General features: G+C 39.8%; 1 protein-coding gene and 1 pseudogene across 3 annotated transcripts in view; one reads left to right on the top strand and one right to left on the bottom strand.

Moving 5' to 3' along the window:
- Positions 1 to 10,730, bottom strand: part of Gabrb1 (gamma-aminobutyric acid type A receptor beta1 subunit) — a 432,240-nt gene that overhangs the window by 92,675 nt on the left and 328,835 nt on the right. The window lies entirely within an intron of this gene.
- On the top strand, positions 9,893 to 10,674 carry LOC116071172 (annotated as a pseudogene).

Genomic DNA, 10,730 nt, shown 5'->3' with positions numbered 1-10,730 from the left:
AGAGAGAGAGAGAGAGAGAGAGAGAGGGAGCGAGAACATGAAGTGCCTTTTAATAACCTATTAACCCTAGTACTATTTTTCTAGTGGTCTGGTTTCTAGTTCCAGATTTTCGGATGTGAGTATATAAGTTAGAGTAATTTCCAAAACTGGAAAGTAAAAGGGATCGTGGCAGGGAAGGGATAGTAGGGTAACAGGTGTTATGAAGCAGGAGGGGAGGGCAATATGTAGAGGGAATGAGGAGGGGCAAAAACCACTAAGAAGGTTTGCTAAAGCCCCAAGGAATCATATTATTTTACATTTACCTAAAATAATGAATAAAACGAATTCACACACACGCATGCACGCATGTGCACACACACACACACACAGACACACACAGACACACATACACACACATACACACACCGGAAACAAAATCAAGCATCTTACATGAAGTTATATCACTTGAACTGTCAGTGCTCTCCTAAAGAGCCAAAGAGAATCTTAACAGAAACTCCCGTATTAGTAATGAGAAACCTCCATTCAAGCCGTGTCCAAAATAGCCCCATTGAGTCTCCAAAACAATATATAGATCATTGCTGTTGCTCTCTGTTGCCTCACAGTGGTGGAAAGTAAGTCCCTATGGCTGAAGACACCTCATACTTCAGACACAGAACTCTGAGGATTCGAATTGATTCTAACTGCAAGCCCCTCCCTCTGCACTAACGTTCATAGTACCAGAAAGTACTATGTAGGCTGCCAAGGGAGGAAAGCATCAATTATGTTATCCAGCTGTGACATCAACAAACCATAACTACAATCATCACAGAATGATATCGCTAAAAGTACAACAGTGGTACTCATTCTTTGATGATAACCAACGGTTGTCAATTTGGACAACGACATCAATAGAAGCGCTAACTTGGAAGAGGAAAATGAACCTCTCAGGATCCCACCTATAGACAAACTATGGACTGATGGCTGCTGAGGGGGGAAATTCTAGGAATGTCCTGGCTAATTATGTTTCCAATACAAAGTAATTAGCCCTGAAACTATGTACATAGAGCCACACTAACAGACTCAGCCAACTGTATTTATATATCGCTGTATTTATGTCCATGCAACAGTAATGAAAAGAGTCTAACAATGGGAGGGACTAAAGGGGTAGTATAGGTGTTAGAGAAAGGGTCCTTGGGAGGGATTGGAGGGAGGATAGGCAAAAGTGATATAATAATATTTTATTTAACTGTGCTTTAATGAAGCAAAGAGTGCTGATGACTCACTGCATGTCTGAGACTCCTCTCCCTATGAGAAGTATGCCACAGATGCTATACACCTAAGGTGCTTCAATTCTGTGCTGATCAGAGTTCAGTGTTTGGGAGCTATTTAGGTCACTAGAAAATGACTTTTCTGTCTCAGTTAATTTAAAACTTAAATCCTCCCAAATCCAAAACAGAGCAACCAGTGTGACACAGGCGTGTAGCTAATTATGCCAACCACAGTGGGTGGCAGGCAGGTTGGAGAGGCAGACTGAAGAGCACAGGTGAGACCCTACAGCTGGCTAGATTTTGTTCCCTCCTGCAGAAGCTTGTAACTCAAACTGTGGACTCTAAACCCTTGACTTCAGCATCATCTATAAGGTGTTCAAATATCCAGGTTCTGGAGGCCTACACAGCCCCACGGAGCCAGGTCTGAGTTTTAATCATCTTCATGTTTACATGCGACCCCTGACATGATCTGCCAGGAGCTAACAGACAAGTTTTCATTTCCTGCTCTGGGAGATATAAGGTAGCAGTAAGCAAGCCATGGCTCTGTCTAGTGCATGCTTTTTAATTTCTTTCCCAAAAATTGTAGATCAACGTAATATAAGAAATGGGGATAGAGTCCATTTGGAATCAATGCGGCGATGTTATAGGAGCTAGGTGAGCAATCCCCCTTTTCTAAGCAATCCACAATTTAATGTGTACAGTTAGCACTGGTGGAATGGGCATGAAAACTGATGTAGATGTTTGTATTCCTGTGTTTGAAATAAATAGACCATGCTTCATTTCAGTTTGGTACATTGTTTCTGAAAAGCCTGTAGTAATATATTTATTCAAGTATAAAGTTTGGCTAGAGAATGCCACTGCAGTGCATAATGTCCATGCTCCTTTCTCCAAAGCATTTTCCCAATCCAGAGCATCATTATATCTCATTTATCAAACTTATATCAATGTGCCTTATACATAGATATTTAAAATAGAGTAGCAACCTGAACAAAGTAACTTTCGCGTGTATGTATATAGACATGTATCTATGTGTATTTGAGTTTGTGTGTGCACATGCACATGCAGACATGTAGACTGCCTCAGGTATTGATCCCTAGGCACTGACCACATATATTTTAGTATATTTCACTGGCCTAGGGCTCATCAAGAAAGCTAGACTGGTTATCCAGAGATGCCCAGGGCTATTTCTGTATCTTCAGCAATGGGATTCCAAGCACTACACCATTGTACTAGACATATTTTTAAAAAGTGGGTTCTGGACATTGAACTTGGGTCCATGCTTGCAATGCTGGCACTTTACTGACTGAGCCATATCCAAGCTGGTTGACTTCTTCTCATATATATTGGCTATTTGTTTGAAGCAAAGAATTCATTATACACTGTGGTCCGCTTGTCAATCTGTTTCAAAGCATGTGCTTTGAAAAAAAATAAAGTGAGAAAATGGAGGCTTCTGTTGTATGACATACACTAAACAATAGCTTGACAGTTTCTTTTTTATCTTTTCAATGATTCCTTCCTCCGAACCACATGCTGTTCTCTGCTGAAATTTCTTCTCATGTTTCTATGTTTTCATTCTGCTTCCCATTTAGAGAACTCCATTAAAAGACAAAGTATATGTCTATGTCTTTTTCCAAGTTTGTAAATGCGTGCTTGTGTGCATGCTTATGAACAGATTGAATTTGGAAACCCTAAGACTATTGAAGCACACAGGCCCAGAACTACACAGATTCAGGGGTTCTATTTATAGTCATGTAGGAGAAAAAGCAATTGTGATTATTGTGATATGTATCAGTTGTAGGAGGGGTCCAGTAAAATAATGTTAATTACTAAAATAGATCACTATTTAGTTTCTCTGGCAAGAAGGCAAGAAAAAAGCAACCCACATAAGAGTTATCTGGAGTATATTCAATGAAAAGGAGAACCAATTAAAATATGTTTTCCCCCACCCCCAATCTGCTCTCTGACTAAACAGAGTACCCCTGAAACTCATCAGTGTAGTCAGACAACCAGAGGGAAGAAATTGACAAGGGCAGATATTTTCTTAAGAAGCTATAATATTAAGGGATGAACAAGTCAGATTGAAGTAAAGTACCAATGGTAATATTATAGTTTTAAGACTTAATAAGTTACTGTCTTGATTCTTTGAGTCTGTGTGTATGTGTGTGCATGTGTATGTGTGTGTGTGTGTGTGTGTGTGTGTGTGTGTAAGAGAAAGAGACAGAGAGAGAGAGAGAGGGAGAGAGAGAGAGGGAGGGAGAGAGAGAGAGGAGAACCCAATGAGATATCTTTGTAAAGCACCTGACCATAGCGTGTAATCAGTAATATCAGCTACCACTATTGTCACAGGTTTGGATCTCAAGTGAATCGCACTCCTCAGCACAGCTTTCTAATTGTAGGTGATCAGATCTTCACCATAAAATGTGTCTTTAATTAATCTCGGTGATGTTTAGATGAAACAATGAGTGTTACTGTACATTTCTATTGTGATATTGTGCATTTTGATTGTGCTAGTAGCAAATGGTCAACCCTTCTAATATTCAAAGGAAAGATACTGAAATTTGTAGAAGCTGAAATATGTCATATATATATAATATCTATATATATATGTACATATATATAAAACAATCTATACAAAAATTTTCCATATATGGAAAATAAATTGTCTATAAGGTCAGCTTGAATATCTCTGAGGATAGATTTATCAGAAAATTGATGCAAAACTAATTTTTTATAATTGGAATTCTATTTCTCCTCTGAATTATGTGTTAATTTGCAAAAGATTGGCGAATTTGGAGGGAGGGGGAGAAGGAGAGGTCTGGGGAAGGAGAAATGGAGAGAAAGAGAAGGAGGGAGAGAGGAAGAGGGAGAGAGAATAAAAAGGAGACTGGATAGAGGAATAAATTAATTCAGAAAAATTTCCCATCCTCTGACTACCCCCTCTACTCATCAAAAAAGCTACAGGCACTAAAATTTATTAACATTTCTATGAACATAATTTGAAATATTCATTTTCATTAAGTAGTCTTCTGAATATGGCAAAATCAAATTTATCTAAGGAGATATCCAAGGCTGCTAATTTCCTTGACAATGAGGACATAAAGCAAGGGAACCCATGAATCATTCATGAAGTTCAATTTACTTCTCTTATTTTTTGGTGTTTAATAACCATGAATAGAAAGCATGCAGTGCATTGTAGATGCTATTTTTAAATTATTTTTAGATCAAAATGAATGATTTGGCAGGCAGAGATCAAGAAAGAATGGTTCTATGTTTTCTGCTGTTAAGCATCACATATTTCATATTTTCTTGTGAGTATTTATATGTTCATGTATTCATAACCTTTTTTCCTGTGTTCAGCTTTGCTTAATACATCAGAGCCACTTCAACACTAATATTATTTAGGCAGGTCCATGAAGTAATTTATTGGTGAGATAATGAAATTGAATGAAGTCTAAGAGTTCTAGTTTAGGGGTTGAAAGAGACCCTGACGATTATAAAATAAAACTGGTCTCCTACTGAGGATATCTTCTGCATTATTAATGGTAGGTAGCCGTTTCCAATTTAATTGACATGTCTCCATGGGAAAAGAAGTTTTCATCTTAGGCAGGAACTCATTTCATGAATAGCCACTGCTACTTATTTGAAATGACTTCTCTTAAATCCTGAATCTACCTTACTGAAATCCCAGAGCCCTACTTGATCCATGTGGGCTCATAACTCATGACATGTTAGTCAAATAAAATTGAGTGCATTTGTATTGGCATCCTAGCTTGGTTTTGACCAGAACTTGACTGGATCATGAGGTGGTTAAGCTATATGACCAGAGAGACTTCTGGTTCTTCCTGTGAGGTTCTTTTTTTTTTTTTTTAATAAATTTATTTATTTATTTATTTATTTATTTATTTATTTATTTATATGTATATGAGTAGCTGTACAGTTGCTGGGATTTGAACTCAGGACCTTCTGAAGAGCAGTCAGTGCTCTTACCCACTGAGCCATCTCACCAGCCCCTATTTTTTTTTAAGTCTTTTTTTTCTTTTTAAAATTTTATTTATTTACTATAAGTACACTGTAGCTGTCTTCAGCCGCACCAGAAGAGAGCGTCAGATCTCATTACAGATGGTTGTGAGCCACCATGTGGTTGCTGGGACTTGAACTCATGACCTTCGGAAGAGCAATTAGCACTCTTACCCGCTGAGCCATCTCTCCAGCTCCCTCCCGTGAGGTTCTTTACCTAAGTTGGTAGAATGAGGAAAACAGGTTGCCTTTCCAATGTTGGACTGTTTCCAATTGCCTAAACGTTTGACTAGACGAAAAAAAGAAGCTGACTCTTCTCCGAGTGAGAGAATTTCTCCTGCTTTCCCTCAGACTGGGACATCAGCTTTGTTCCCTCCTTTGGACTTGACTGGAAATGCTAGCTCTACCTGGGTCAGTTGGCTTTGGAGCTGAGTTCCTCTGGCTGTAATTTGTTCTTTGGTGTTTGTATCAGGACGGGAATTGCCCCTAGCTCTCAGGGTGCTGACTCATTCCTTGGATCTTGGGATTTGCCAGCCTCTATAATTGCATGGTCCAATTCTTTCCGATTAATCTTTATCTCTGTATATGTCTTGGCTCCTCTCTCTCCTCGATTGGCTCTATTTTCCTGGAGAATCCCAATTTATCACACAATTTTGAAGACATATTTTGTCTCCTGTATCACAACACTTAAAATATCCAGAAACGGCAGTTATAGCTCTCTAAATTTTTCTTCTTGGGTCCTTTGTTTACTCAGTCTGAATTAAATTTTCTTAATAGGATTTTTAATTTAGAGGCCATTCTCGATACTTTTAGAGAATTACTTGGGTCTGATGTCTGTACACAATGACTATTTTGATTTTATTTATAGGTATTGTTATATTACATTACATAAGTAAAACTCAGCACTTCAATTCTGTAAAAATATCATAATTTCTTATAATATTTTATAGTAGGTTAAGTTGGTGAGTACATTATTTTTAATCTGTCATGTTTGTGGGCGAGAAAACAATTGAATTTATAAAATTTATTTTATAATCAAACATGACTATTGCTTGGAATTCTGTGTACACATTGCTACAAATAAGAATTTTTTCTTTATTTACATTTCAAATGTTATCCCCTTTCCCAGTTTCCCTCCCTCTCAGAAACACCCTATCACATTCTCCCTCCCCCTGCTTCTATGAGGGTGTTTCTCTACCCACTCACCCACTCCCATTTCCCCACCCTCAATTCCCCTACACTGGGGCATCTATCCAGCCTTCATAGAACCAAGGACATCTCCTCCCATTGATGCATGACAAGGCCATCCTCTGCTACATATGCAGCTGGAGTCATGTGTACTCCTTTGTTGATGCCTTAGTCCCTGGGAGTTCTGGGGGGTCTGGTTGGTTGATATTGTTCTTCTTATGGAGTTACAAATCCCTTCAACTCCTTCAGTCCTTTCTCTAACTCCTCCATTGGGGACACCACACTTGGTCCAATGGTTGGCTGCGAACATCCACTTCTGTATTTGTAAGGCTCTGGCAGGGCTTCTCAGGAGTCAGCCCTATCAGGCTCCTTTCAGCATGCACTTCTTGGTATCTACAATAGTGTCTGGGTTTGGTAACTGGGTTTGGTAACAGTCTCTGGGTGGCCTTTCCTTTAGTCTCTGCTCAAAACTTTATCTCCATATTTGCTCCTGTGAATATTTTATTGAACTTCATGTGATCTGTGAATTGTATCCTGGTTATTTGGAGCTTTTGGGCTAATATTCACTTATCAGTGAGTGCATACCACTTGCATTCTTTAGCGACTGGGTTATCCACTAGGGTTGATATTTTGTAGTTCTATACAGTTAGTTGCCTAAGAATTTCATGAATTCATTGTTTTTAATAGCTGAGTAGTACTCCATTTTGTAAATGCACCACATTTTCTGAAACCATTCCTCTGCTGAAGGACATCTGGGTTCTTTCCAGCTTCTGGCTATTATAAATAAGGCTGCTATGAACATAGTGGAGCATGTGTCCTTATTACATGTTGGAGCATCTTCTGGGTATATGCCCAGGAGTGGTATAGCTGGGTCCTCAGGTAGTACTATGTCCAATTTTCTGAGGAACTACCAAACTGATTTCCAGAGTGGTTGTACCAGCTTGCAATTCCACCAGCAATGAAGGAGTGTTCCTTTTTCCTCCACATCCACACCAGCATCTGCTGCCACCTGAGTTTTTTATTTTAGCCATTCTGACGGTTGTGAAATGGAATCTCAGGGTTGTTTTGATTTGCACTTCCCTGATGACTAAGGATGTTGAACATTTTTTTAGGTGTTTCTCAGCCATTCAATATTCCTCAGTTGAGAATTCTTTGTTTAAGTAGAATGGTACCACTGTATGACTAACAGAGCGAGTGGTCCATTAAACTTAGTACACGAAAACTTTTTACTATACATCCCATAAGAAAATGACCAGGTGTCACCAAATTGTACCACTGCTTGATGACTTCATGGTAGTTTATGCAGGTGATGTGTAGGCAGTTTATGGATCATGATAAGGCAAATCATGATGTTAATCACTGAAGGAATTAGAATACTAGGTTTTCTTCTATCTTGCTCTTGAGTGACACATTTATACTCATTTTGAGGTAATCTTAAGACATATTTGTACAATATGAAATTGTACAAAGGAAGGAGTGCTGGATTGCAGGTTCAAATATAAGGAGTTGAAACTGCTCTTATATTTCAAAATTAAAGCAACTCATCAAAATTTATAGAGGATACTTATAAAGTATTTTATCCTTATAGATCTCTTACCAGAAATTAATCTTGGTTTTAACACATGGGTAGCAAACCATGTAATGAACTCTTTCCTCTTGCTTTATAACCAGCAAGGCGAAGGATCAAATAAATTGGAAATGAAGAAGTACTACCAAGCGCTACATTTATATCTTAGTCCCTAGAGGATGTGAGATACTAAGTGAAACAAACTATGCACTGCATAAACAGCAAGGATGAATACCCCAAAGCTTTAGTATTCTTTACTGGGGGAGGACCACAATGAAGGCACCGACAGGCACTGGTGTCCTGTGAGGGTTCATTTTCTTTCATATGAAACTTCTGGTTATGTCCTAATATAATGAGTGAAAAGGTCAAGGTGACTTTCTGGGAAATACCATCTTTAATGTGAGCTCCATTTCTGAGTCTGCAATCCTGTTCCATTGATCCACCTGCCTGTCACTGTACCAGTACCATGCGGTTTCTATCACTACTGCTCTGTAGTACAGCTTGAGGGCAGGGATAGTGATTCCCCCAGAAGTTCTTTTGTTGTTGAGAATAATTTTCACTATCCTGGTTTTTTTGTTATTCCAGATGAGTTTGCAAATTGCTCTTTCTATCTATGGAGCATTGAGTTGGAATTTTGATAGGGATTGCATTTAATCTGTAGATTGTTTTCTGCAAAATGGCCATTTTTACTATATTAATCCTGCCAACCCACAAGCATGGGGGATCTTTTCATCTTCTGAGATCTTTGATTTCTTTCTTCAGAGACTTGAAGTTCTTGTCATATAGATCTTTCACTTGTTCGGTTAGAAGCACACCAAATTATGGAATATTGTTTGTGACTATTGTAAAGGGTGTCATTTCCCTAATTTCTTTCTCAGCCTCTTTATCCTTTGAATATAGGAAGGCTACTGAATTGTTTGAGTTAATTTTATATCCAGCCACTTTGCTGAAGTTGTTTATCAGTTTTAGGAGGAACCAACCAGACCTCCCAGAGCTTCCAGTGTCTAAACCACCAACCAAAGAGTACACATGGAGCCACCCATGATTCCAGCAGCATATGTAGCAGAGAATGGCTTTGTGGGACATCAACGGGAAGAAAGGCCCTTGGTCCTGTGAAGGCTCGATGCCTCAGTGTATGGAAATGCCAGGACGGGTAAGCGGGAGTGAGTGGGTGGGTGGAGAGATCACCCTCTTAGAAACAGAAGGAGAGGGATGGGATAGAGGGGAAACCAGGAAAGAGGATAACATTTGAAATGTAAATAAAGAAAATATCTAATAAAAAATAAAGTGAGCCTCACTTATTAACCCAACTTCATCATTGCATCACTCTGATGGATAGGTTCCAATATGAATTTAGGGAGACACGAACATTTAGAACATGAAAACAGCAGCAGCAGCAACAACAACAACAAAATAAGCCAGAGCATTTTGAAAGAACTGTAGCTTCTTTGAATTGAAATATTCCATCCACGAGGGAGATGCTTTGAGACTCAGAAAGGAAAGCAAACTTACACGGCTTTAGGAAGTAAACTAGATTCACAAGTCTCAGGGTGGTTTGAAACTTACAAGTTTCACAAGGACCATTCCCAAGTTTATATAAGTGATAATAAATGCTGAGATGTGGTACTGAGCACTTGTGCTGCCTGCAATGCTCTCATGCCGAGAGCTCCAGGGATGCTAGCTCAGAGGTGCTAGCTCTTGTGAGCTATCATCACCCATGCTGGGCAGGCCTTTCAGGGATGCATTTGTGTCACCAAAAATCCTCACGCACGAGTAATCTCTACAAGTAACTTCAATAAACTCACTGAATCCTTACACTGGACTTAGGTGGCATAAAAAATCAGCAAAATGGTCTCTCCTCCAGCCAAGCAAGATGCCCAAAGGAAAGAAGGCCAAGGGGAAGAAAGTGGCCCAGGCCTCTGCCGTTGTGAAGAAACAGGAGACCAAAAAGGTAGCTAATCTTTTGTTTGAGAAAAGGCCCAAAATTTTGGCATTGAACAAGACATCCAGCCCAAAAGAGATCTCACACACTTTGTCAAATGGCCCGGCTACATCAGGCTGCAGCGGCAAAGAGCCATCCTCTATAAGAGGCTCAAAGTACCTTCTGCCATTAACCAGTTCACCCAGGCCCTGGACAGGCAAACAGTTACTCAGCTGCTTAAGGTTGCCCACAAGTACAGGCCAGAGACAAAGCAGGAGAAGAAGCAAAGGTTACTGGCCCGTGCTGAGAAGAAAGCTGCTGGCAAAGGGGACGTCCCAACTAAGAGACCATCCGTCCTCCCAGCAGGAGTCAATACAGTCACCACCTTGGTGGAGAACAAGAAGGCTCAGCTGGTGGTGATTGCCCATGATGTAGACCCCATTGAGCTGGTGGTTTTCCTGCCTGCCCTGTGCTGAAAGATGGGGGTGCCCTACTGCATCATCAAGGGAAAGGCTAGGCTGGGGCGCCTGGTCCGCAGGAAGGCGTGCACCACCTTTGCCTTCACACAGGTTAACTAGGAAGACAAGGATGCTCTGAGAGCTAAGCAGGTGAAAGCTATTAGGGTCAATTACAACAACAGATAGGATGAGATCCACTGCCCCTGGGGAGGCAATGCCCTGGGTCCTAAGTCTATGTCACGCATTGTCAAGATGGAAAAGGCAAAGGCTAAATAAATGTAATTACAAAATTAAAAAAAATAAGAAAAATGTCTTTAATTTGTCTCAAAGGA

Source organism: Mastomys coucha, unplaced genomic scaffold (genome assembly GCF_008632895.1).
Source record: "Mastomys coucha isolate ucsf_1 unplaced genomic scaffold, UCSF_Mcou_1 pScaffold22, whole genome shotgun sequence".
NCBI classification, from domain to species: domain Eukaryota; kingdom Metazoa; phylum Chordata; class Mammalia; order Rodentia; family Muridae; genus Mastomys; species Mastomys coucha.
Note: the sequence above shows the minus strand (reverse complement) of the source record. Positions and strands in the feature narration are given on the sequence as shown.